The sequence below is a fragment of the Protopterus annectens genome, chromosome 5.part1, assembly GCF_019279795.1.
Source record: "Protopterus annectens isolate FY-2018-M chromosome 5.part1, PAN1.0, whole genome shotgun sequence".
Classification (NCBI taxonomy): domain Eukaryota; kingdom Metazoa; phylum Chordata; order Ceratodontiformes; family Protopteridae; genus Protopterus; species Protopterus annectens.
Genome location: NC_056736.1, coordinates 623,919,407 through 623,947,317, shown reverse-complemented (window position 1 = coordinate 623,947,317; position 27,911 = coordinate 623,919,407). Strand labels below are relative to the sequence as shown.

At 44.1% G+C, this 27,911-nt stretch overlaps 1 protein-coding gene across 2 annotated transcripts in view; it reads left to right on the top strand.

Moving 5' to 3' along the window:
- Positions 1 to 27,911, top strand: part of B3GLCT (beta 3-glucosyltransferase) — a 1,903,418-nt gene that overhangs the window by 795,485 nt on the left and 1,080,022 nt on the right. The gene's annotated exons all lie outside the window — the stretch shown is intronic.

The following is a 27,911-nucleotide window of genomic DNA, read 5'->3' as shown; positions in this document are numbered from 1 at the left end:
TAAATACTGAATTCACAAAAGCTCACTTCTGGAATTGCTGTCATGTCCAATGTTGCCATTACATATTTCTGGCCATTGGATATTAGGCCATGGCTCTAGCACCAGTTATTAGTTTGTATCAGGCCTTCTTGGAGAGTATCTGTGTCTTTGGGGTATTTTGTGAATGTGTCTAGTTTTCAGTTGCTTGTGAACTTGGTCATTCAGAGGCCAGTGACAGTAGACTTCATTTTAGAGAAGAATATGCCAAAAGGAGGTGTTTCAGCACCAGGCACGTGCTGACTCTGCTAGTGACTGACCTTTTTGCAGACTTCTTGGGACTTATCTGTAAGCCAGTTGATTGTCTAGTGGGTGATGTGGGAGTTTACACCTAATCTCATGAGCTTGTCTACAATGCTCGAGTGGGGTATGATGTAGAATGCCTTGGTAGGCCATATCGGATGGCACAGTGGTGCAGCATAGTGTTGTCGCCTCACAGCAAGAGGTTCTCCGGTTCGATTCTCAGCTGGGGTACCTTCTGTATGGAGTCTGCATTTCCTCCCTGCATTCGTGTGGGGTTCCTCCAGGTGCTCCGGTTTCCTCCCACAGTACAAAGACATGCATCTGGAGCATTTCTCCCCAGGCCTCCGCTGAAAATTGGCTCTGTTCCAAATCAAACTTTCCAAGTAAACAAATGTTAAATAAATAAATATGCACCATTCTGCCCTGATCCATTGCTTTTATGACTTAAAGTCCACCAGGTTAAACAGGTATGACCGGCCCTCTACTAAATCAAACTGGGTTAGGTCCAGTGTCTAAAGGTTTTCAATGTCATTGTTTATAGTATCAATGATAATTCTTTGTATGGCTTTACATCTGAAACTACTCAGACTTGTAAGTTGGTAATTACTATGGTCAGTAGATGGCCTGCCCTTGTGCAGAGGGATAACAGCTGCAGTCCTACATTCATTTGGCATAAAGTCTATTTGGAGGCTGTGGATAAATAATCATTCTAGTGAAATAAAACCTTCAGGTCATGTTTACTGATATCTTGGGATGTTATTGGGACCCATTGATGCAGTGTTTTTGTCCCTTTAGAGATCATTGATGATGTATTCCCTAATGATAGTTATACTTTGGGTTACTTATTGAGAGGTGTCAAGGGGGGAAATCAGGATAAAGTTGGAGGAGACTTTATCAGCCAGTAGATTTGCTGTATCCTCTGGCTCAGTATAGGTAGCTTAATTTACAATTAGTTTAGCATATTGTTGTGTATTCCCTTTGAGTTTTTTGACATAGATTAAGAATACCTTGTGATTGTCCTTAGGCTAGAAGGCTACTTTATTACATTTTGCCAGAGTGTCACTTAATAGTAGGTTGTTTGTCTTGGAATAATTCCAGAAAGCTCCAGATCTGAGTAGTGTCCCAGGTTTTATTTCAAAGGAGACAGCCTCATGGTCTGACCTGATGTGTGGGGATGTTACATTGTTTTACATTGTTTGTGTGTTGGGGGGTTTCAACCTTCACCCATGTTAATGAGGGCTAGGTCAAGTATCTTTGCAATCATAGTGGGCATATGGACTAGCTGGAATGCTTAGGTCTATGAGTTTGGGGTGCTGTAGGATTCCCAGTTTATAGTGGTGTAGTTGAAGTTCCCCATGTAAATGCATGAATATGATATAGGGTTGACTGGAGAGTTACTCTAGTACATTTAATTACCTCACTACTTATACACATACAAGCTGTCTGACCAATCCTGGGTAGAGTGAGGGAGTTTGTCTATTTGATTGGGAGGTTGTGTTTGCAAATAAATTAATTGGTAACTTTAGCACAGAAACCATTAGCATAACTGCAGAAATGGCTAAGTCCCTTACAGCCAAGTCCTACTGCACCCCACCCTCTCAAAAGGTATAGGTCCAAAACACTGAACTGCACTGTTAGAGGCATAATGCACCCCCTACAAAAATGTATAGGCAATGACCTGACACTGCAATATATTATCTATTTTGCCTGTTAGTGCTAATCAGTGCAGTACCCCAGTAAACAAATATATCTGAAGTAGTTAACTTCATTTGATCAGCAACCTGTGGGTTATGGATCCAATACTGATCCGAGCCTTGATCAGCAACCTGTGGGTTATGGATCCAATACGGATCTGAGCCAGCAGCATACCAAGCTAAAGCTCCAAGCTCCACCCCCTTACCCATACTACCCTGCAACCTCCTTCCAATCCCCAGATCTCGTTTGCCGCGGCTTTCCCAAGCACAGGATTATTCGAGCTCCAGGCAAGTGTAACTAATTCTTGTAATTTTCTTAAAATATTCTCTTAAAATATTTGGGTAGATAGTGGTTAGCAGTGTGTGTGTAGTATTTTCTGTATTTCTTATATATTAGTTCTATTCGTAACTAATCTATCCCCTTCTTATCCTTGGTAAATCTCTATCCCCTAGTAGGCCCTTCTTTTCCCTTTAGGTGTGTGTGTGTGTGTTAGTGTTAGTGTTATGGCTGAACACCAGAAAATGACTTTTTCTAAGTGTACTGAGTGTGGCCATAAGTTGTCGCCGGCGGATGGTCACACTCAGTGCGTTCTTTGCTTGGGGGTGTCTCACCTTTCCTCAGGCTGCCAGATCTGTGCAGTCTTTAACCCCCGGGCCTTGTGAGATAGGAAGAACAAGCTGATTTTGGCAGGTCTTCTACGTGCGGAATCAGCTTCTTTCAGCTGTGGTTGCCCAACCATATGGCCGTTCTCCCCTGTCTGGGACTCACCCCCCCCACCTCATCCCAGGGAGAGCGAGAGGTAAAAAAGGACAGAAGAGAGAGAAGGGAAAGAGAGAAAGAAAGAAAGAGAAGCCACAAATGGGCCGAATTGGACCCCTCGGCCCCTCCAGCTAAGGTTCTCTCCTCTCCATTAAAGATTACCAAGCCTCCTTCCCCATGGCTCCGTTCCCCACGCTTCTCTCCGGAGCTGGAGGAGGAGGCCCGGCCATCTTTGAGGTCGTCGCGTCAGACCTCCCGGCCAGCTTCGGTGGCCTCCAGATCTACTCGTAGCCTCTCGGAGGCAGATATGGACTGGATGATGTGTCGCTTCCTGCAAACTCAGCTGCAGATGGGAGTGTTGCTTTTAGCCTATCGGAGGCAGATATGGACCAGATGATGCGTCGCTTCCTGCAAACTCAGCTGCAGATGGGAGTGCTGCTGCCCCCGCCCTCTGGGGGGGGGGAGATCAGCTCCACTGTTTGCCCCAATAGCGCCTTCTCCGATCCACTACCGGGTTTCGGAGTCTTCAGATCTGAGGAGCCTCGGAGTCAGGGAGTCAGCACCGATGGTTATTGCTACCTCGACGCCGGCCATGCCCTCGAGCTTATCTGATCCCTTTTTGGATCCGAGCTCTTGGAGCTGAGAGCCGGGCATCAGATCCGAGGGGGCGAGTGTGTCTTTGACTCCTTTGCGGTCGGAGCACACTGTCCACTCGGATCTGAGCACTTCGGCTCTGACACCGATCCCTTCGTCGGATCCGAGGGTGCCGGCCACCTGTCTTAGAGAGGCTGGTTCCCCATCAGCATTCAGTGTTGAGGAGTGGGTTCTCTCTAGAGGATCGAGACCCCTCACTCTTTCCTCGGGATCTGCCCCTGCTCCCTCGCAGCTCGGTTTGTCCTCCATCATCCAGTCCCAGGGACAGCCTGTGTCGTTGATGCCCCAGCCAGTTCCCCTGGAGGAACATGAATCTGTTGGTGAGCCTCCCTCGGACAGTCCCCCCCGAGGAGATTCCTCACAAACACCTGTGCAAAAGGAGGCACTTGGACTCCCCTGAGTCCCTCACTGAGGATACCGATTTGGAGGAAGGAGAAGGTTCTCCCAAGTCACCCCCCTGATGACATCTCCTTCGGAGACATTATGGAAATGCTCCGCCAAAGGGGGGGGTCCACCAAAAACCTTCCTCGGAGGAGTCTGTATTCCTGGAGGAGTTCGAAACAGGCCCATCTACCTTTTGGGTGTCCCCCCCCCCCCCGGCTGACCTGATTACCACCAGGGCGTGGAAGGAACCGGACACTGTAGAGCCGATCCCCAGGAGTCCCGACATGATTCTGAGCCCCGCTGCAGACAAAGCTTCACGGAGCAAAGGTTCCCCTATAGATGCCATGGTGGTGGTGATGGCCACCAAAAAGGAACTAGCTCAGGACAGTTCTTCAGTCCATCCGCCTGACCATATTGGAAAGCGGATGTTTGTTTCAGCTATCTTCTCTATTAGGGCACTGAATTACATGGCCCATGCAATCAGACTGCAGCGGGACCTGGTTAAAGAGTACGCTGAGTCTCCCCCAGAGTCCATGTTGGCCAAGGATAAACAGACTTTCTCGGCTCGTATGACCACTCTGAAATCAGTGTCTAATATGTCTATGTGGCTACTCTCCCATGCCATGGAAGGAACCTTTCAAGGCGTCCTTCGCGAATGCACCCTTTGACGGGTCTACCCCGTTCGGGAAGTCCGTCCGCGAGATGCTGGTCCAGAGCGAGAAAGATGGGAAAATGCTGTCAGCCATCGGAATCCACTTCTCTACTCCTCAAAGGTCCTTCTCCAGGAACCAGCGAGGACAGAAGAAGATGTGGTTCCAGAAATCTCAGCAGGCCCGGAACGCTCAGGACTCCTTCTCCCCCAGAGGCAGAGGGGGACAAGGTGGACGCCAGCTCAGAGGCAGAGGAGGTCCAAAGAACTTTGGGTCACAAGAACCCTTTTCCGACTGACCAGCACAGCAGCCCTGAGGGGTTGCCCGACTGCTCCTCTTTGGAGGCAGTCGGGGGCGTTTTTCAAGGCACCTGGCTCAATGGGAGTCCATCATGACAGATCGCTGGGTGCTTCAGATAATATCCAGAGGCTATTCAATCCCCTTCATAAACAAGCCCACTTATTCAGGGTGCCTCCCAGATGTTCCACCCACTCAAAGGGAGGCCGCGGCTTTGGAAATAGAAAAGCTGTTAGAAAAAAAAGCCATCCAGCATGTGCCCCCAGACCAGTCCGGATTAGGCATCTACTCCAGGTCCTTTCTGGTGCCAAAAAAGACGAGGGACTTAAGGCCGATTCTCAACCTGTCAACAATGAACCATGTTAAGTTGTCTGTCTCGCCTTCATTCTTGCTGGATGGGTTATCCTCAGCTCAAAGCTCGAGGCTCCCCTATATCCCACAATGCTAGGCGGTAACTCCTCAGATCTCGTTTGCCTACCAGCTCAGGTTAGTTTTTGAAAAGAAACTAGTTATTTCTTAGCTTTTTCCCCTTTTAAGTTTTTCTAAATAGTTTTATACAGTGAGCAGTTCCATCCCATTCCCAGTAATTTTCCCCCCTTTTCCAAAAACTCACTAGAAAATTTCCCTTGGGCCTTAGGCCCAGTCCCTCCCTTCCTAGTAGTGAGTGACTGTGTTTATAGGGATTTATTTGTCTAAATTACTTCTAAACTACTACTAACTTAATTTAATTTAGTTTAAATTATTTTCTAATAAGTGTAATCGGTGTGTGTGTGTTTGTGTGGTTACACTTCTCTTCTTAGACATGTCTAAGGACTCAAAGGTCTCAGGCTTTAAGAAGTGTGACTCGTGCTGTCAGAAGATGTCTCTGACAGGACTCATGTGCTGTTTGCCATGGCTTCAGCCCTAGAGTCCTGCAGACTCAATCCTCGGGAAACCCTCTAAGCCTTCCAGACCTTCTCTGGTCTCTGAGCCGCAACATCGGCTCCGGCCGGGCCGATGAATCTCGACACTTTCCCTACGTTGTCAGAACCGACATCTAGAAAAGGTCCCGATCTCCATCTATCGGCTCCGTTCATTCGGCTCCAGCATCACCTTTGCTGTCTGAATGGAGCCATAGATCTCACTCCTCTAGGTCTTCCAGACTATCGGATCATGACCTTCAGAGAGTAGTGAGTCCCTCTTAAGTCCGAGGCACTAGCCCAGATGCTTCAAAGTCCGACTCAACAGTCGAGAACTATTCCCATTACTCAAAATGTTCCTCCTCTGACTCTTTGAGTTCGGCAGGGGGTGGCTGGACCCGAGACTGTGGTGGCGTCGGAACCGATACCTTTGTCTTGATTACCGCGTCTGCTCCGTCTTCCTTGGACGGACTTCCTCGTCGGGTCCAATAGTGGCATCGGACCCTTGTCCTCTCGGTGCTTCGGCTGGTGAGTTCGGCTCCGACATCGGCCTCGGAGCCATCACTGTCGGTGCCGGGGAGGTTTTCAGCTTTTCCGGAGACCTCTGGCTCTGCCTGACAGGGGTGCCTTGGTCATGAGGAGCATGTTAGAACCAGGTTCAACTCCACAGTCGGCTACTTCTGCCTCATTCTGCCTCCACGGTGCCTCCGGTGATTTCTGCTCACTCTCTCATCCCCGACCGTGAGAGCCAGCTCCTCAAGTTTCCCCAGTGGGATCTCCTCGAGGCCTCTCCTGACCCAGTAGGAGAGCCCCTAGGAAGAGGCAGTGTAAGAGGAAGCACATTGACTGACACTGATTTAGAGGATTCTGAAGGCTCCCTCAGACATCCTCAAAATCCTAAAACAGACCAGCCCTCAACCCTTCAGAGGATGAATCAGTGTATCTTGAGGCGTTTGGCTCTCGCCCTTTCACCTCCTGGGTGTCCCTATGCAAGTGGTGGCAGAGAGAGCAGGCTTGAGCGCTCCTGATTCAGTGGAACCCACCCTAGGGAGACCATCAAAATTCATCACTGCCCCCAAGGACAAAGAATTTTTAACCAAAGGCGTCTCTGTTGATGCTATGGTGGTGGCTCACCAAGAAGGAGTTAACCCGATCGCCGGTGCCTGTTCATCCTCCTAACAAGAGTCTGGAAGTCGATGGACCGGGTATAGAAAGCGGATGTTCTCGAGCGACCTTTACTATTCGCTGAATTACCTGTGTGTCATTTCACTCTTCAGAGGATTTGCTCTTTCAGGATAGAATGAGCTCTCAGCTGGCAACCCTTAATTCTATAACTAACTCCTCCATGTGCCTCCTTTCATGGATGGAGCAAGTAGCGGCAGGTACAGGTGTCACTAATTCCCCTTTGATGGATCATCCCTCTTTGGTCCTCAAGTGAAGGAAACCCTGACTAGGTGCGTAGACTGATGGCAAAACTCTCTGCCATCGGGTCCGTTTTCTACTCCTTCTAGGCCTTACCCCAAAGGCCAGAAGAATCATGGGCATCCCTGAGGTGTTCCCGACTGTCCACGCTATCCCTAACTCAAGACAAGTGGGTACAGTCTATCATTTCCGGGCTACAGAATCCCATTCCCCATTCAACCAGTTCCAGCAGACCAAACAGGATCCGAATCTACTCCAAATTCTTTTGGTTCCAAAGAAAGGGGACTGGAGACCCATTTTGGATCTCAGCAACTTGAACAAGTTTGTCAAGAAAACAAAGTTCGGATGGTCACGCTGCAGTCCATTCTAGGTGCAAATCTAGACACAGTCAACATGTCAGCCAGACTCACAGAGCAGAGAATAGCAGACATGTACACAGACGTCTCTCTTGTCTTGCAGAGCAACAAAGTCAAAGCCAGATTGATCCTGAAAGTCTTAGGGATTATTTTACAATGGATGCTCTTCACGCAATGGTCTTTCCAACGACTTCCAATGTCCCATCCTATTCGATAACTCAATAGAATCATCTCTCTTGGTGGATCACATCTCCCAGCTCCCAGAGACCTCCCTCCGTTACTACAGCAGACAACAGACGCCTCCCTGATCGGGTGGGGGGCATTACCGGAGCACAGTCAAGGCATGTGGCAACCTCTTCCCAAGGGAACTATAGCAATTCAGATGGACAATATGTCTGTAGTGTGGTACATCAACAAACAAGGCGGAACCAGATCTTATTCCCAGGAAGTCCAATGTGATTGCAGACAAATTGAGCAGAGCTATTCTCATGCCTCGAATTCAGTGTTGGAGAAAGTTTTTCTGTATGCTTTTCCTCCCTTCCCACCGATATCTCAGCTAATACAGAAAGCCATTGCTCAAGCTTCCTTGATCCTTATTGCCCTTACTGGCGACAGGTTTGGTTCCTGCTGGACCCAGTTCCAGACCTCTTGACCACATCAGTCGGCCGTTGCACCCACTCTTCCTTCTCTGAACCCTCGTACGTGGTCTCCAATTCCAACTCTAGCCAGGCTTCCTCGGATATCTCGCTCAGTTAGAGATATTTTGATAGCCTCTCATAAAAGCTTCCCCGGGAAGATTTATCATAACAAGTGGAAACGTTTTCTATTGGGCGCAGTCAAAAAGAATATAGATCCTTTCACTGCTTCCATTCAATCAGTTCTAGACTTTCTAGCGAACTTTTCCACTCAGGTTCATCTCCATCTACCATTAGAGTTCAATTGGCAGCAATATCGAACTTTCATGTTGGAGTCTCAGAGTCCTCCATTATGTCTCACAAACTCTGCAAAGCCTTTTTAAAGGGAGTTTTTCTCCTCAAACCACCAATCAGGGATCCTCCTCCTCCTCAATGGGATCTCAACTTGGTTCTGGCGTCCTTAATTCTTAGTTACTATCTTGGAGAACACTCTTTTAGTAGCTATCACTTCAGCTAGAAGAGTCTCTGAACTCCATGTCGACCCTTATCTTGTGTTTCATAAGGATAGGGTGTCCTTACATACTAACCTGTCCTTTTTGCCCAAGGTAGCTTCACTGGCAAATTTGAATCAAACCATTGAGCTTCCTGTCATCTTCCCTAATTATTGTAATAGGTCAGAACAAAAGTTACACTGTTTAGATGGTACTATTTAGACAGGACCAAACAATTCAGGAAGTCTGATCAACTGTTTGTTTCTTATGCAGAAGGTAGAATGGGACTTCCAGTTTCTAAAGTATCTCTCTCTAGATGGCTTCTTGTGTATGAGATCAGACATCAACAGTTGCCATCCAAACCCAGGGCTCATTCAACTAGAGCTTTAGCCACTTCTATAGCTTTCCAAGATAGGCTGCCTATTGATTCGATTTGTTCTGCAGCTACTTGGGCTTCTCCCATACCTTCATTTCTCATTATAAGTTGGACTTGGCCTCTAGAGACCGAGCCAACTTTGGTTCCACTGTACTCAAGAGTCTGTTCCAGGACAAGGTGCTAGTCCCATCCAGCAAGAATGAGTTATGTACCTACCATAACGTTCCATGTTCCTCCTTCCCCCTAGCCAGGACAGACCTAGAGGAGTTTTCTTTTGTTCCTTTTATGGAATTTACTTGCTGGGCTTAGCTTTCAAATGAGATCTGAGGAGTTACTGTGTAGCAATGTGGGATATAGGGGAGCCTCGAGCCAGTGGAACTAGCTCTCGAGCTTTTAGAGTGGCAACCCATCCAGCAAGAAAGAAGGCGAGAAGAAGACAACTAACATGAAACGTTATGGTAGGTACATAACTTCTAATTTTCGTTGCCAAGGAGCAATTCCGGATGGTCACGCTCCAATCCATCCTGCCCCTCTTGCAGGAGGAGGACTGGATATGCTCCATAGACCTCAAGGATGTGTACTACCGTATTCTCATGGACAGATGGTCCAGGAGGTTTCCCCGCTTTCGGCAAGGGGCCAGTCATTACCAGTTTAGGGTCCTACCCTTCGGTCTCAACCACAGCCCCCCAGGGTATTCACCAAGGTTATGGCAGTTGTAGAGGCCCACCTGAGGCTCCAGGGCATACAGGTCTTCCCGTACCTAGACGACTGGCTCTTCACCGCCCCAACCAGGCATCTACTCTCTCTAGCCAGGAACTTCTTCCTCCGTTTATTATCCCAGTTGGGGATCACTATAAATGTCAAGAAGCCGTTCCTCCAACCTGTTCAGGTTATAGACTTTATAGGGGCCAGGATAGATTCCCTTCATGTCAAGGCTTTCCTAATGCCAGACGGACTTCACATCATGACTCTACATGTACTAGCTCTTCTTCAGTTTCCTGCTCCCCCAGCAGAGTTAGTCCTGAGAGCTTTGGGGTCCATGGCGGCAGCGATCAATTTGATCCCCTACGCTTGTCTGCACATGAGGGTTTTACAGTGGACTTTTTCAAGTCCAGTGGTCCATTCTACACCATCCGCTAAACTTGCAGATTCCCCTCAGCAGGGTTTGCAGGAACTCCCTCGTGGTGGCTCCAATCCCGAACCCTTCGGGAAGGACAACCTTTTGTTATGCCCCTACCCCAGGCCACAGTGACCATGGATGCCTCCCGCCTAGGGTAGGGGGGCAATGTGTGGGCAGGACTGTCCAAGGCACGTGGACTCAGACAGACACCGTTCTGCATATAAATGTACTGGAGATGAGGGTGGTCATTTTAGCGTTGCAGGCCCTTCATGCCTTCCTCCCTCTGGGGACTATTGCGATCCAGTCAGACAATATGTTGGTGGTATGGTATATCAAAAAATAGGGGGGAACCAGGTCTTACCCTCTTTGCCGAGAAGCCATGAGAGTTTGGGAATGGGTGATCTCCACCAACCGCTTCCTGTTAGCAACGCACATTTTGGGTCGGTCCAACATTCTGGCGGACAAATTGAGCAGAACTATTCTCTCCCCTTACGAGTGGTCTCTGAATTCTTCCGTAGCGGAACAGATCTTCCTCAAGTGGGGTCAGCCTTGCTGCAACTTCTTTGCATCACCTTCCAAGGCGAAGTGCAGCGAGTTTTTCGCCCTAACTCCTCCTTTAGGGGAAGCCCCCAGAGGCACTCTAGTCCATGCTTGGCCGTCCGGTCTTCTTTATGCGTATCCACCACTTCCGCCAATGACAAAAGCTCGTCGGTTAGGGAGCAAGATTATCCTCATAGCCCCATTCTGGTCTCGTCAAGTCTGGTTCCCCTGCCTATGGTCTCATCTCATAGCTCCTCTCTAGATCTTGGATCCCATTCCAGATCTAATCTCTCACCCCTCGGGAATGGCCCCTCCGAACCGGACGAGCTCAAGCTCTCAGCTTGGCTGATCCAGTTCCCTTAGTTGCCAGGACTCCCGGTATCTCTTCCATAGTCAAGTCCATTCTGGTGGCGGCACATAAACCCTCGACCAGGAAGATTTACAATAGTAAATTTAAACGTTTTTCCATTTGGGCTTCACATAAGAACATGGATCCTTTTACCGCTCCTATTTCAGCGGTTCTAGAATTCTTGTCTCATATTTTTCAGCAAGGGGCCAGTTCATCTACTGTATAGGTTCAGCTGGCTGCTATTTCCCATTTCCATATTGGGGACAAATTTGTTTCTCTTGCTGCTACCAGAATTTGTAAGGCCTTTCTAAAAGGTACCTTTCTTTTGAGACCTCCTATTAGAAATTCATCCCCACCGTGGGACCTGACCTTGGTTCTTCAGGCGTTAGTCGTGCCTCTGTTTGAACCTGAAGCTTCTGGTGATCTGAAGTTCTTGTCATGGAAGACTGCCTTTTTGGTAGCCATTACCTCAGCCAGGAGAGTGTCGGAGCTTCAGGCTCTTTCTATCAAACCTCCATACCTTGTATTTCACAAGGACAGGGTATCTCTCAGGACTAATCCCTCTTTTCTTCCCAGAGTTGCTTCCGAGACGAACATTAATCAAGCCATTAATTTGCCATTTTTTTCCCCAATTACCAGAACAGAGGGGAGTAGAAACTTCATTTACTGGATGTTCACAGACAGTTACGTTTTTATTTACACAGGATGGCTGTCTTTCGTAAATCTGACCAACTTTTCATCTCCTTTGCAAAATCTTTTCTAGGGAAACCGATTTCTAAAGTGACTCTTGCCAGATGGATTTCAAGTTGTATTCTCTTAGCATATAGAGAATCTGGCTTGCCAGAACCAATGGGAGTTCATGCTCATTCTACGCATTCTATGGCAACGTCTGCTGAATTCTGGTCTAGAGTTTCCCTGGATGACATTTGTTCAGTGGCTACTTGGGTGTCCTCTCACACCTTTATTTCTCATTATAAGCTAGATTTTGTGTCTAGAGGAAGGGCTGCTTTTGGCTCTGCAGTGCTCTGGAGTATTCTTCCTTGACGGCCTCCCAAGATTTCGGGTAGCTGGGGACTCTGTCCCACAGGTTGCTGATCAAATGAAGTTAACTACTTCAGATAAAGAAGTTATGTACTCACCATAACATTCCATCTGAGTAGGTAACTTCATTTGTCAGCAACTGTCCCTCCCTCCTTCCCCCTAACCTGAGTAGTTATTTAGCTGAACTCGAGGTTTGGATGCTCGAGTTTGTTCGTCTCCGAGTCAGGTTTTCTCAGGTTAGTTTGTTTTGTTGATTGTACAGGTGTCAAACGCGATCTGAGGATTGGAAGGAGGTTGCAGGGTACTATGGGTAAGGGGGTGGAGCTTGGAGCTCGGATCTTTAGCTTGGTATGCTGCCGGCTCGGATCAGTAACCCACAGGTTGCTGACAAATGAAGTTATCTACTCAGATGGAACATTATGGTGAGTACATAACTTATTTTTACACACACACACACACACACACACACACACACACACACACACACACACACACACACACACTGTGTTTGTGTTATATGTATTTTATATAGGGCCTATAATCAATCAAACTCTAACCATAATTGCAAACAGATAATAGATTTCATACAAAATACTAAACAAGGTACCATACAATCAGCAACACAGAGTTACTTCAGTATTACATTATTACAGCAAAATATAATCTGCCAAATAAAATTGTCAAAACATTAAGAATGCCTAAATTAGACCAATAACAAAAACCTGTAACAAGCACTAGTTTATGCAAACAATGTAGTGGTGGTTCAGTCCACACCCAACCAACAAGTAAATGGTTATAGCAAGTTATTAACACATTGTGTTTTCATGGGATTCATAGGTTAATACTAAGCTAACTGCCCTTGCGAGCCATTTTAAGCCTAGTCAATTATCCCTTGTGAGACTCAAACCCTGCACCTTGTGTTTGCAAGGCAAACACCTTAACCATTAGGCCACCCTCCCAACCCCATATACTACAGAGACACACGATGGGTCATGAAGGTGCTAATGGAGGTGTAAACAAACAGCAGAAAGCATGTGCATCCATTAACAAAATTAACAAAGGTACAGCAGAAATCAAAAACCTAGCTCGTTGGCATCATTGATGAGGAATGCAGTTAATAAGCCATCGCTGTCATGGGATTAAAATAGCATAATTTTATTGTATTTCTCTGCTGAGCGAAGAGAGCTTGTAGATTTAGTTGTTCTGCTTAATTACACATGATTTTGGCTAAATATGCACAGTATACTCCAAGTTTATGAAATAATTTATTAATTTTTTTTTATTTATTTTACATTTATGTGTATGTATATGTATGTATATATATATATATATATATATATATATATATATAAAATGCATATGGCCCACCAACCACTATGCTACCAATCATCACACTGAACTAAGTATAAATATTGCATATATGCAACCCAAATCATAACTAGAAACCCTGTTAGAGAATTATGAAGAACCTTTTAATAATATTTTCTTATTAAAAAAAAAGAGAGAGAGAAGTAGCTTAACATCCACAGCAGTACAAAGATCTTAATTGCCAAAAAGGCAGACAGGTAAATGTGAAATGGTGCCTTAGGCTAAAGGTTCCATGACACTTAAGCCCCAAGCTCCCCACTGCTCCTTTGCCATGCCCATCACACAGTGCCTCCACCCCTGGTACCAGGGTTCCATGACACCTAACCCCAAGCTCCTCTGCCATGCCCATCACACAGTGCCTCCACCCCTGGTATCAGGGTTTTGTGACACCTAACCCCATGCTTACCACTGCTCCTCTCCCATACACATCCCATAGTGCCTCCACCCCTGGTTCTAGGGTTCCATGATACCTAACCCCAAGCTTCCCAGTGCTCCTCTCTCATACACATCCCACAGTGCCTCCACCCCTGGATCTAGGGTTCCATGACCCTAACCACAAGCTCCCCACCGTTCCTCTCCCATACACGTCCCACAGTGCCTCCACCACTGGTACCAGGATTCCATGACAGCTAACCCTATGCTTCCCACTGCTCCTCTCCCATACACATCCCACTGTGTTTCCACCCCTGGTACCAGGGTTCCGTGACACCCAACTCCATGCTTCCCACTACTCCTCTCCCATACACATCCCACAGTGTTTCCACCCATGGTTCTAGGGTTCCATGACACCTAACCCCAAGCTTCCCACTGCTTTTCTCCCATACACATCCCACAGTGCCTCCACCACTTGGTTCTAGGGTTCCATGACCCCTAACCCCATGCGTCCAAGTGCTCCTCTCCATACACATCCCACAGTGCCTCCACCCCTGTTCCTCATCACAGCTTCCCCATGTAATCCAGATTAATTATTTTTTTAACATTTCCTGACAAGTTTATGTTATTCTTCAGATGCAGGAATATGAAACTGGATGTCTTTTCAATAAATAACTGTACTTACATTGTAATAAGTGACACGGAAGCTTTAAGACACACAGATGATGGTATCTTGTAATTAAAAAGGGAAGGGAGTAAGCATATGTATATAAACACAATAAATAGTAATATATGGGATGGATTTTTAAGGAGGAATGAAAAACAAGTAACTGGAATCAAAAACAAAACGGTGAAGGGGGGCCGCATGCCGAGTTATAATGTGTGAAAAAATACGTCGGAGAAGACGCATTAACAGTGATTTACTGGTTAAAGAAAATTACTGTAGACAACTTGGATAAATCCTCCAGTTGCAAGTGACAAGGTACAGGGAGCAAATGCAGACAACAGTGCAATAAGAGGTAATTGGCCCAAGACCATAGCTCTCAAATGTCCCTAATTTTGCAGAGTGCCCATTACTTTTTTATCTTACTTATGATCTGTCCCTTATAACTTCTCAGGTAATCAATGGTGGTTACTGTTAAGCACAATAATGTGACAATTTACACTTGCATTACTATTGCTTCGAAAATGCACATTGATGTAAAAAGTCTTATTTAAAGTGAATGACAATGCTATATATAAACAAAATGTTTTATTTTTTATGGCCTTTGTGACACAGGTAATTAAGAATTTAGCTTTCTCAGGAATCCCTGAAAAATGGAGTTGGAAGGTCTGCCAGACAATGGTTTACCAATTAGGTAATAAGGATTAAAATTTGCGGACAGAAAGAGGCTATGGTGCAGCAAAAATAAGTGTCCCACTGTAAATAGGTGGACAGCACAAGGCAAGGACAAAATTATTTCCTATATTTTATCCATTTGAAAAGGTGGCAACCCCTACAAGGCAACAGGACATGAACTTTGTCTCCTGCTGTGAGGTATCAATCATAGCAGCAAACAGCTCAAACTACTGCTGCTACTTTGACAGGTACAAAGGGGAGGGGAGGTGAGTTTAAGGACTCCAACTCGGGCATAACAAAATAATTAAAATTGGATACTTTAGATAGAAAAAGAAGTAACAGGCGCTGAGAACACTGTTCTGTGTCATTATCCCGGTTTGTCTTTTAAGTAGTCATTGAAAAGCAAGAAATGGTAATTAAACTGACTGACTAAAAGTAAGCAGGGTTTACGTGGAAACACGTGTAAAGCCAGTGCATTGACAGGAGCTTAGAGGCTATGATGTAATATTTTAATTTCAAATGCTGCATTGTGGGATACCTAGAGGTTGACTAAAAAAATCAAGATGCCGGCCCACATTTGGGCAGATTCTGGAATTACATTTAAAAATATTAAAAAAGGATGTAGAGGCCAACAGTGGTGTTAAAATGTAGGAAACATCAAGACATGATGAAATAAACATGTTTTTTTTTCACACTGTGGGTACGGTTCTGCTTTAAATTCACTTCCAGCAGTGGGTGCTGAGTTAAAATACAAATGTTTACATCTAAATAAGAACTTTGATAGTTATAGTCCCCTGTCCAAGACTTGAATAGATGTGGAACTGTGAGTAACTAGTTTTTAATCATAAAGGAAGGAGAATTAAATTATTTTAATTATTTAAATTCTGCTTAAATATTTAAATGCACTTAGTGTGTAGTACTTTTCTGCAGTATTCCATCTGATTGCATTTTGGGACCTTAATCTTGTATTTTAATTAGCAGTTGTGGGAAGATTGTGCTTCTGCATTAGTCTGCATTTCTAGTTCTACAAATATCATTACTTGTCAAAGCTATCTGTTTGTATTATAAACTCCGCTGAGCCAAACAAGATCTGTGCCTTAATCATTTATTACTGCATTTTTCCATAAAGTGTTACTAGTAAATTTCTTACTAGTCTAGTTCCTTAAACTGTAGTAGAACTTCAATAGTGAGAGAATCATGTCTGCTCCAGTTTGTGCTTCACTGCAGTTATATCATGCATATCATTTTGTCTGCTTGCATTCTGTATCTGTTTCATACCCCACTAACACATTAAGCTCAATTTTTTGAAAGAACTCCAGTATTATTGCCTATATATGATTGCTAACCTCTGCAGTTAGTTAGCCTGTTTGCCAGTTGAAGATTTCCCAACCTTCCATCCCCTCTGCTTTTGTTTTATTAGGCTGTCTCTCTGCCCTCCAACCACACCTCTCAACCTGGAAACATCAAAAATCTGGACAGGGCCCATGAAAAGTAGGTACAAATCTGTATGCTGATTAATATCTATTTTGCATACATATTTACTTAACCCCACCCGCTCCAAAGGAATTGTGGGATACTAACTTTCAAATGCAAACTGAAGAACAGACAACCATAATTGGCACTAGAGTCCCCCTGCAGCCATTCCAATGTCCCATTACCTGGCTATTTCGCCCATTTACCATAAGCACTATTGTGTGCATACTGCTGTACTTCTACAATGATTATTTGGATTTTATTTTTACATTTTGCAGCACAACAATGCACAAACACTAATAGACATCTGCTAAACAAAGCAATACTGTCTCACAATGAAAATAGACTTGGCATTAAAACTTATCTGCTCTTGAAAGTCACATTCATTGAAACAGCATTGAAACCCACACTACATCCAAAGAAAATGCATCTGGCCAGTGGTGGATAAAGATTACCTTTGGGCTGTTTTCAAATCATGGCACCTTGCTCACAAAACAAGAAAGATACAGGTGTTCTTTTCTTTGATACACCTTCCTGACTTTATTAAATTATATTCCTTGTATAATACAACACACTTGTTAGAGTGCATTTTAAATTTATTGTTTGAACATTTTTCCAGTAGGCTGTACTGAAAGCAATGAAACAAAATGCATGCACCAATAATGACAAACTGTCCAATTCAGGACATTTCCTTCATAAAAGTCTACTTCCACACCCACATTATAAATAGAATGACAGTAATGTAAGCCATAGGCATCTTGCACAGCTTCTTGCACTTATTTTCAATTTCATTTTTTTTTTGGGGGGGGCAAAAGGTCAGAAAACAGGGACACATTTTAAACATTGCTTGTATAATTTTGTAAAGTTGCTAGAATAAAATGTTACCACTGTGCATTTCACTGGAAAATCTTGAACCCAGGACGCTATTCACTATAGTCAGAGCAACATACCACCATGCCAAATCAACAGCTTCATGAAAAACAGCAAGACTGAAACTTAATGGCTGTCATTTAGTGAATTCATTTTTCACTTCCCACCATAGTTCTCAACCTCTTAGCACAAAAAACCTGGACAAAGCCAATAATGGGGGGATACAAATTCAGTTCTCACTTGTCTAGCTCTCAACTCTTAACACAAAAAATCTGGACATAGCTCACAAGTGATGGTGGCTAGGGACTTACCAGGGACACATTTTAAACATTGCTTGTATAATTTTGTAAAGTTGCTAGAATAAAAATGTTGTGTTTTCACCATGCATTTCACTGGCAAGTCTTGAACCCAGGACCCTATGCACTACAGTCAGAGCAACATACCACTATGCCAAATCAGCAGCTTCCTGAAAAATAGGAAGACTGCAACTTAATAGCTATCATTTAGTGAATTCATTTCTCACTACAGCTCTCAACCTCTTAGCACAAAAAACCTGGGCAAAGCTCACAAGTGGTGGTGGCTAGGGACTTTAGGCTCTTTTTACCCTGTACTCAAGGTACAGGATTTGAGTCTGACACACACACACACACACACACACACACACACACACACACACACACACACACACACACAGGTGCTGATGCACTTAAAAGCAATCATTCTGAAAAACAAAGATCACCTACACCGCGTGCTGTCAAAGGTGTGCATCGCCAAGCCCAAAGGCACTCATAAAAAGCAACACCTAACATCACATATACTGTCACTCTCAGTAGGGCCCTAAACACTAAGCCTTAAGGCAAGCAAACACATTTCTCAGGACTCTCATCATAGGGGACTACATTGCAAGATATACTGATGGCCCTGTAACCAGACTGAAAAAGAAGATAACCAATAATTGTTATCTGGAGCCAGGATCTGCCAAATCATGTGTGCACCCAAGTCATTGCACAACAGGGGCCAGTTTGATTGCATCATAGTCCATGTATGTTTAAATGACCTGAGATGTACCTCCCTGGACTACATGGAGAGAGACATTATGAAGTTTTCAGACTGTGTGCGCCAGGCTAGTTCATGAGCCTGTACTGAGCAGCATATTACCATCACAGAGGATGATGTCACAATATGAGCAAAAAATGATTGATTTTAACAACTGGCTGTCTTTCTGGTGTCATTCTAATGGGATTCAATATTTGTCAGCTTGGGAGAACATGGTCAGCAGTCCATGTTGCTTTGCCTTTCCCTTCTAGGCTTTCAGATACTGTCTAAAGCTTTGTCCATCCCCATAGTGCCTTTTTAGGCAATGCCAAATTGCCAAACCTACCAATATAACAAAATAACAAAATCAACTCAACAGAACCTCAGGGTGTTACTTCTCAATGCCAGGAGCCTAAATACAAAAAATAAACTCCCTCTAAGACCTCTTCACAGTTGAAAGTGTAGATATCTGTGCAGTTCCCGAGACATGGTTTAAAGTGGCAGAGTGTAGCAGTACAGGGTTTCTCTTCCTTCCACACTTTTCGACCAGTAGCTACACAAATAAGAGCTAAAGGTGGAAGTTTCTCAATATACAGCAATTAACAAGTATACGTCTAAGGTGGTCAAACAAGATGAGGTGCTGGAGTTTCTCAACATGCAGATCACAGTAGACAAAATCTGGTACCATATTCTAGCCAGCTATAGGTCACTATCCTTGTCCCAAAAAGCTCACATTGCATGCTTGTATCTGCTGGAGACACTTACCGTCCAACCTAACACCGTACTTATGGGAGACTTTAATTAGCCCCTGTATAGATTGGGAATCCTACACAGCCTCAAATCTACAGGCACAGAGATTCCTGGACTTCTAAATACAAACACCCTTAACCAAATAGTGAGTATGCCCACTCAAGGCTGTAACATACTGGACCTCATGCTGACAAAGATGGGAGGAAAGCCGCAAAGCCCCCCCCCCCCCAATGTCTCATCCTCAGTGGTAAGGTCTGACCATGAAACAGGCTCCTTCAAAATCAACTTCATACTTCTATCAAGACCAGTAACATTTAAGAACTTTTCCAAGGCAAATTACCTGTTTTTAAGTGATAGTTTGTCAAAATTCAGTGTTCCTCCAAACACTAAAACACCACACCCTATGCTGAATTGTTTTGAGAAACTCTGCAACCATGTCAATGGCTGCATAGAGGCTGCTGTGCTTACCAGAAGCAAGGCCAGAACAAGCCCCAGAAGCAAGCTGCCCTGGTGGCATCCCAAATTAAACAGGATGTACAACAAAAGGAAAAACAATATGGCAAAAATCAGGAAGGGTAATTCCCACAAAGATTAAAAAAAAAAAAAACAATTCTCTCATCAAAATAATAGGCAACTAAGAGGGCTAATTAGGTCAAACAAAGCCAAATTTGAAGTTAAGATATCCTTCCATATGAAAGATAAGTATAAGGCCTTCTACAGCTATATCAGAAATGTCAAGGGCAGCACACAGCAATGTGTTTAACTGGTGGTTAATGGTGCCAAGCCTGGCGACATAATGAACCTGTTAGTGGACAAATTCAGTTCCAGCTTTACCACCGTCTCACCCCCAACCATCCCACCAATAATACCATCAAACATAACCCCTCCAACTATAACTAAGGAGCATGTACTGGCTGCACTCATTAAAGCCAAGAACACAGCCTCAGTGTGCCCCAATAACATCCCAGGTTGTCTTCTAAATGGTCTAAAATATGACTTATCAGGATCCCTGGAGTCATTATTTAACTATAGTCTTAAAACAGACTGTGCCACATGAATGGAGGACTGTGATGGTCATCCCCCTTCATAAGGGAGGACCTTCAACTAATCTAGGAAACTACAGACCCATTAGTATGAATAGTCTTATTTGCAAAGCCATGGAAATAGTTATCAACAAGGATGTAAAAGACTTCTAGGCACATGATCCTTCCTAGTTTGGCTTTGTCAAAGGATGGTCATGCTTACTGAATCTGGTGGACTGCTTTGAATATGTCAGTAAGGCAATGGATATGGGAAAAATTATGCATACTGCCTACCTAAATCTGCCTAAGGCATTGATACAATGCCCCACTCGGGCATTGCCAACAAACTTACAGAACTAGGTATAAACCCCTTTATAACATATTGGCTAGCTAATTGGTGCACTGATAGGACCCAGGAAGTTAGAATCAGTGAGGCTACCTCCACAAAGAGGTCAGTTACCAGAGGACTCCTCCAGGGCTCTGTGCTAGGCCCACTCCTCTTTGCTATCTATTTCTTCAATGTCAAATCCAATGTGAAAGACCTCTGGCTAACCAAGTTGCAGAAAAGAGGAAAATCCCAGGATGCAAAAAACTCCCTTACCAGCCTCAGTAAGAAGCTGAAATCCCTCACAAAATCCTCAAAAGCTAGTTATGAAAATAAAATTGCCAAGGATTCCAAAGACAACCACAAAGCATTCTATATTTATGTCAAGAATGTAAATGGCAATGCTCATATCTGCTCTGAGCTACAACAGAATGGCATTAAATATACTGATCCCAAGAATATTGCCAATATCCTGGTAGATCGATTTAGTGCCAACTTCACCCCCCTCTCACCCCCTAAAGGGCCCATCTCAGTACCAAAAGATTGCCATATTCCAGTAATCCTGGCCACACAGGTAGAAAGCGCACTCTCCAAAGCTAAGAATACAGCATCCATGGGACCAGATAACATCCCAGCCTGTGCACTACATGAACTACAAAATTAACTGGCACCTCACCTAAGTGTGATTAATTATAGCCTCACCTCAGACTTCGTGTCCACTGAGTGCCGCACATTTACAGTTATCCCACACCACAAGGGGGATCCACCTTGGCTCCCGGGAACTACCATCCCATCAGTCTGACGAGCCTGATCTGCAAGGGCATGGAACGCATTATCATGGAACTTATAAACAAAGACATTGGCAACCTTCAAACACTGGACCCACCCAGTTTGGGTTCGTGAGGGGCTGATCTTGTATCCTGAACCTGATTAACTTTTTTGAATCAGTCTCTAGAGCTGCAGACAAGGGTAGGGCGGTCCACACAGCCTATCTGGACCTCACCAAGGTCTTCGACACCATCACCCACTCTGGAATCATAGATAAGCTTACTAAGCTGGGCATAAATCCCTACTTCACTAGATGGGTTGCCAAATGGCTTACTGACAGAACCCAGACTGTAAAAGTAGCTGACTTAAAATCCAGCTGCAGACAAGTGACAAGTGGAGTACCTCAGGGTTCAGTCATGGGACCACTCTTGTTTGGCATCTATTTCCCTGAAGTACAGGCCAGCACTAAGGGACTCTGGCTAACAAAGTTCACAGATGACTGCAGACTGGGAACCATTATTGAATCCCCAAATTATGTGGATATTCCACAAAAGGGCCTTACAGAAGCAGATGCTTAGTGCCAGAGCCATGGGCTCAAGCTTAACGCCAAGAAATGTATAGTTATCCCCTTTGGGAAAAAACATGTACCCATGAATTACCATATAGGTGGCAGTCCACTAAGCACTGAAAGTGTGTTGAGAGACTTGGGGACACAGGTGGACAGTGGTCTCACCTTCGATAACCACATTGTCACAGCAGTCAGGAAATTCTGTGGCACACCTCATCACTAAGGGCTTTTCATCCAGGACAAAGGAGGTCATTGTCCCACTGTACTCATCCCTCATTAGACGCATTATAGAGTATAATGCCCCGTTTGGTATGTAGCTCACAAGACATCTGCAACAGCTGGAAAGGCCGCAGAAATACCTCACTAAAAGAATCACAGGCCTAAAGCAGATGCCATATGCTGACCCATCTAAAAAAAACTCCAGCTATACTCTGTGTCATATTGTCTACTCAGAAGCGATCTCGGCCTAACATACAAGGCCATGTCAAACCCTGAGCTGTTGCACATGCTCCACTTAAAGAAATCCTAATCCCTCAGAGCTACACACTCCAGGGATCTAAACCATGTCATCACAATTAACAAAACATGCTGGAGGGATAGGTTCCTGACCCAGAGACTCCCCATACTTTGGAATAGATAGCCCATACATGTCAGGCAGAGTGCCTCCTTGGCCCTCTTTAAAAGGAACCTTGATGATTGGGTGGGAGATAGGAAATTCATCCCGGGGATCATGTCAGTCACCTTGCTAGACAGGGGTCCAGGGAAGTAAATATTGTGGGAAGAAATATCCAGGGAATTGTTATGGCTAGGCTTGTATAGGCCCTAGGGCCAATAGCCGAGTACCACCCTATGATTGCAAATGGGAATAGTTATTGAATTCCCCCGCCCCCCCAAGATAAGAACACCCTTCAGGAAGGTCTAATACAGTCAAATGCTTGGAGCCAAAACCATGGCTTAAAACTCAATACTCAGGAAATGGGTAACTACATCATCAATAACGCACCCTTAAAAGTTGAATCACTAGTCAGGAATCTGAGAACTCATGTGGATAGTAACCCAGCCTTTGACCAACCTGTGTCCAAGGTGGTAAGAAAATCCTTGTGTGTTGCTCAACTTATAAGCAAGGACATGGCATCCATGTCCAGAGAGGTCATCCTACCACTGTACTCGACCCTCATCAGGCCCATCATAGAGTATAATCCCCCCTTTGGTATATACCTGAACAGACTCATGCAGCAATTGGAACGTCTGAGAACCAACGAACAACGGACTAGACCAAAGAAGTTTAATTGCAAGTATCATAAAATTCACCACAATCAGAATAAGCGCTTTTGTTTGGCACCTGCCAAACTTTTTCAAACAGATGTTACATCACTTCCTGTAACTTAAATAGTCTTTACACGTGATGTAAGCAATAATGATTAACTTCAGAAAAGTATTAAATTTAAAACTACAACAGTTAATAAAAGATAAAGATAAACATAAAAATCAAACGGCACATATCTTGTAATTATCACTTCCATTGATCAATAAGTATATATACTGTTGCACCAAGCATTTTATATCCACACGGACTCAAAACCTAAAGATCGTAAATGTAATAATAAAAATAAAATATTTGATCAACATATGTATAACATTTATGCCTGTAACATTGTGATTCACCATTTGCACAATCCAATCAACTCAAGTACCTCAATACATCAAATAGAATAGTAATAATTTTTAGTAATAGTTTTTTAAAAATAGTTATTTTAAAATAAGTATATATTGTCAGCTTCGTAAGACCATTCTAAAAAGCCTTAACGCATATATTTATAACATTTGTATCTGTGACGTTGTGATTCACCATATGCGCAACCCTATCAACTCAACTACCTGAATTCATCAAATGAAACAACAATGTTTTTTTATAAAGTAATTATTTTAAACATGAGTATGTATTGTTTGTTTCATAGCAACTTTTTTAAAGAAACCTAGACTTCCACGTGTTAATTCATATAATAAGTTCATCGGTGAAATGCGCTCACAGTGTGTCCCTAAGTTGTGGTTAATAAAATACTGTAGTACGTAAAATGACCATATATAAAATACATGAAATAAAATTTAAAATAAATTGTAACGTATGTACATATATAAATTGACCTTTTCAACCTTGCTCGTATATTATTCTACTGCACATTTCCTTAAAAGGAAATGAAATATTAAAATACTCGTGTTGTCGTTGCACGTTTCATTCAAAAAAGATTATTATTGTTGTGAATGGTTAAATCCACTATTCACTTAATATAGTTTTCACCAACCTGTTAATTGCATTGACACTTACATTGGAACGTCTGCAAAGGTTTTTTACAAAAACAATACAGGGAGTAAACACAATATCCTATGCTGATCACCTTAAAGCCATGTCTCTTTACTTGGTATCATACAGACTTCTGACAGGTGATGTTTACCTGGTGTACAAGGCATCCTTCGACCCCGTTTTAACGAAGCTTTTGCACATCTGCAAAACAAACAGCATCAGAACTACTAGATTAAAAGAGGACTGAGTACAGTGGTATAATGGTCTGTCTGGAACTTGGTGCCATCCCCTTGTTTATAAGTTGAGCAACATAAGTAGAACGTGTTGGGTAGACAAATACGTTTATCAGATAATTGCCATTCTCTGGAACAGGCTTCCCATCCATGTGAAGCGGAGTTCCTCCCTATCCCTGTTAAAGCACAACTTGGACCATTGGATGGGTAATTGGACATTCACCCTTAGTCTGGCTGCTATATCTCTGATGGACAGAGGCAGTCAGTAGATCACCCCTATAAATCAAAATTTTGGGGTACATTTAGGCTGCATGGCTAGGCTTTTACTGGCCCTTGTGGTTGTTAGCCTAGTTACACCTATGAACCTCATGAACTATTGACATTAGACTTTAATAAATGTTCAAACAATATTCTGCTCCACTTGTTCATAAATGGCATCTGGCTGTAAGTAATAGGGGATGAAAAGAGTGTACAGTTTACTTGTTGGATGTTATGAGTACACTGCCTGAATGCTTCAGAATACTCTGCCTGAGGTCTGCATTTAAATGCAGCTCCATTGTCCACTGAGTACACCTTATGTGTGGTAATCAAAATGGAGAGGTACTGAAAATAACATAAAAGTGCAACACTGATCATGACTAGAGTGCTTATTCACATGCACTTCATTTCCAGGCTTGAGTTCTTTATCAAGATCTTAATCACTCAATGAAGTATAGATTTACATTGTTGGTGTGCATAAGCTGTGATTTGATTGCATGAGGAATTGTTGACAGTAAGGTTGCCACCCGTCCCGTTGTCAGCGGGACACTCACGGGTTAAGCCACCTTATCCCGTTGCCCGCTGTACCAAGTAGTGGGACATGAAAAATCCCGCTTTTGCGATCGCACTGAATTGCTGTGGAAAAGTCACAATTACTTCTGGCTTTTTCACGGCAATTCAGTTACATCACCAACCTGGACCTGCAGGCAAAGCTGCTGCCTGTTAGGTCCGGGTGCTTTAATTTGTGCAGCAATTGGCTGCAGTTCACAAAAGGGGTGGGGATTGGGGCAGGAAGAGCCCTGCAAAGATCGCGGCTGTAGGAGCACTTTGTTTTAAGCGCTTCTACAGCCGCTAAAAAAGACCGCAATTTTTTTTTTATATATAATAAGCTAGCCAGCCAGCCATCCTCCTCTATCCAGCCAGCCAGCCATCCTCCTCTATCCAGCCAGCCAGCCATCCTCCTCTATCCAGCCAGCCAGCCATCCTCCTCCTCCAGCCAGCCAGCCATCTTCCTCCTCCAGCCAGCCAGCCATCTTCCTCCTCCAGCCAGCCAGCCATCTTCCTCCTCCAGCCAGCCAGCCATCTTCCTCCTCCAGCCAGCCAGCCATCTCCCTCCTCCAGCCAGCCAGCCATCTTCCTCCTCCAGCCAGCCAGCCATCTCCCTCCTCCAGCCAGCCAGCCATCTCCCTCCTCCAGCCAGCCAGCCATCTCCCTCCTCCAGCCAGCCAGCCATCTCCTCCAGCCAGCCAGCCAGCCATCTCCCTCCAGCCAGCCAGCCAGCCATCTCCTCCTCCAGCCAGCCAGCCATCTCCCTCCTCCAGCCAGCCAGCCATCTCCCTCCTCCAGCCAGCCAGCCATCTCCCTCCTCCAGCCAGCCAGCCATCTCCCTCCTCCAGCCAGCCAGCCATCTCCCTCCTCCAGCCAGCCAGCCATCTCCCTCCTCCAGCCAGCCAGCCATCCATCCTCCATCCAGCCATGCAGCCAGCCATTCATCCATTCATGCAGCCAGTCATCCATCCAGCCAGGTATCCATCCATCCATCAAGCCATCCATCCAGCTACTCCCACCAACCAGCTAGCCACTCCAGACAGCCATCCATCCAGCCCCCAGCCATTCATGCAGTCAGTCATCCATCCAGCCATGCATCCATTGATTCAGCCATCCATCAAGCCATACATCCAATCATTCATCCATCCAGCTGCTACTCCAGCAGCCATCCATCGTACCCATAACAGCATCTTCTTCGGCACTCTGATGGTGATGTCCCAGTAGAGGGTGTGGCCAGTGTCATATTGGCCACACCCCAATGTCCCACTTTGGCCCGCTTAAAAGGTGGCAACCCTAGTTCACAGTCACTTGTGAGGTAATGCACAGGCAGTCAAAGTGCACATTGTTCAACAGAGGTCACTGTAAAATCAGTGTAAGGGATACTCCCCTTCCTCTGTAGTGCAGAATCCTCATAATTATTGATATTAAGTTAGGGTCGCTGAGGGTGCAGCCATTGTTATAGGGGTGTGTGGACCTTAGTCTATTTCTAAGCTTATTGGGTGCCATTTTTAGCTGTTTGTTGTATTTTGAACAACATTCAGTTTTTCCTTCACACATTTGACCTAAACCTAGATACAGTCTACCATATTTAATTTATTTTAGTGCATTTTTTAGTTCATTTCCCTATAACAGAAAATGCTATTTCATTGTAAGATCCTGTAAGACAGTGATACTGCATTTATATTTTTGTAGTTGTCAGACACACAGTGTGCAGAAGAGGTAAATTGTCTGTTAGGGTGGGTACTGTGTACTAATTTCAGTAGTCAGTATAATACAGTATTGGCAGAATTATGGACAAGCTTTGTTTATGACATTAGTATTAAACAGATAAAAGAATTTGTGCATGTAGAAGCTAACTACATTTTATTTATTTTTCTGTCAGCATATATGAGTAATGGAGTTTAAGAGGTTCTGTCAATGGATGATAAGAGTCTGTTCGAAGGATATCATACATATCTCTTACTGCAATAAGATGATGGAATAGTGCTTAAGATTTGTAAAAGTAATACAAGCAGCAATATATCTATGGAATAGTGTTTTTATGATGTAATAAAGGAGTTAAAGGTAATTAGAAGAAAGATATTTCTTAGCAAGTAGCTTAAGATGATCAAAAGCATTAGTAGGGATTGTAGTAGAATGTCAGTAATTAGGGAAAGAGATAGTTATTAGAATAAAAAGTATATGAAGAGTGTCTGTGTTAAAGAATATAGTTGGTTATACTGAGTTTCACCTGCTTCTCGGAAACAAGTAGAAATAACTTTGATGTAGACGTATTCACTTTCCCTTAGAAAATTATTCCATATGTGTGGTCCAATATTAGTAAAGGCTATTTCACCGGTCACGTTCTTAACCTTGGTTTCGAAACTGTCAGAGCCTCCTCTTGTGTTCTTCTTAGTTTGCAGGTAGCATTCTTGGTGAGAAGTATGCTCAGCGGGGTCAGTATCCAGTTATTAGGATCTTATAAATCAAGATTGCATGCAGTGAGCTAGGCCTTTCAGTAAAAGGAAGACAATTAACTTGGGATAATAACATTATCAGTGGTTATTTAAAAGAAGAAAAAAAACTTTGAAACATTTTTGTTTGAATATAGTCAGTCATCAGACCTATCACTGAATGCTTTGCCCGCTTTTGTATGTACCTCACAAGCCATATACAACAAATGGAACATCTAAAGAGGTTCCTCACTAAAAGAATACAGGGTATAAGAAAATGTCCTATGCAGACTGCCTCAA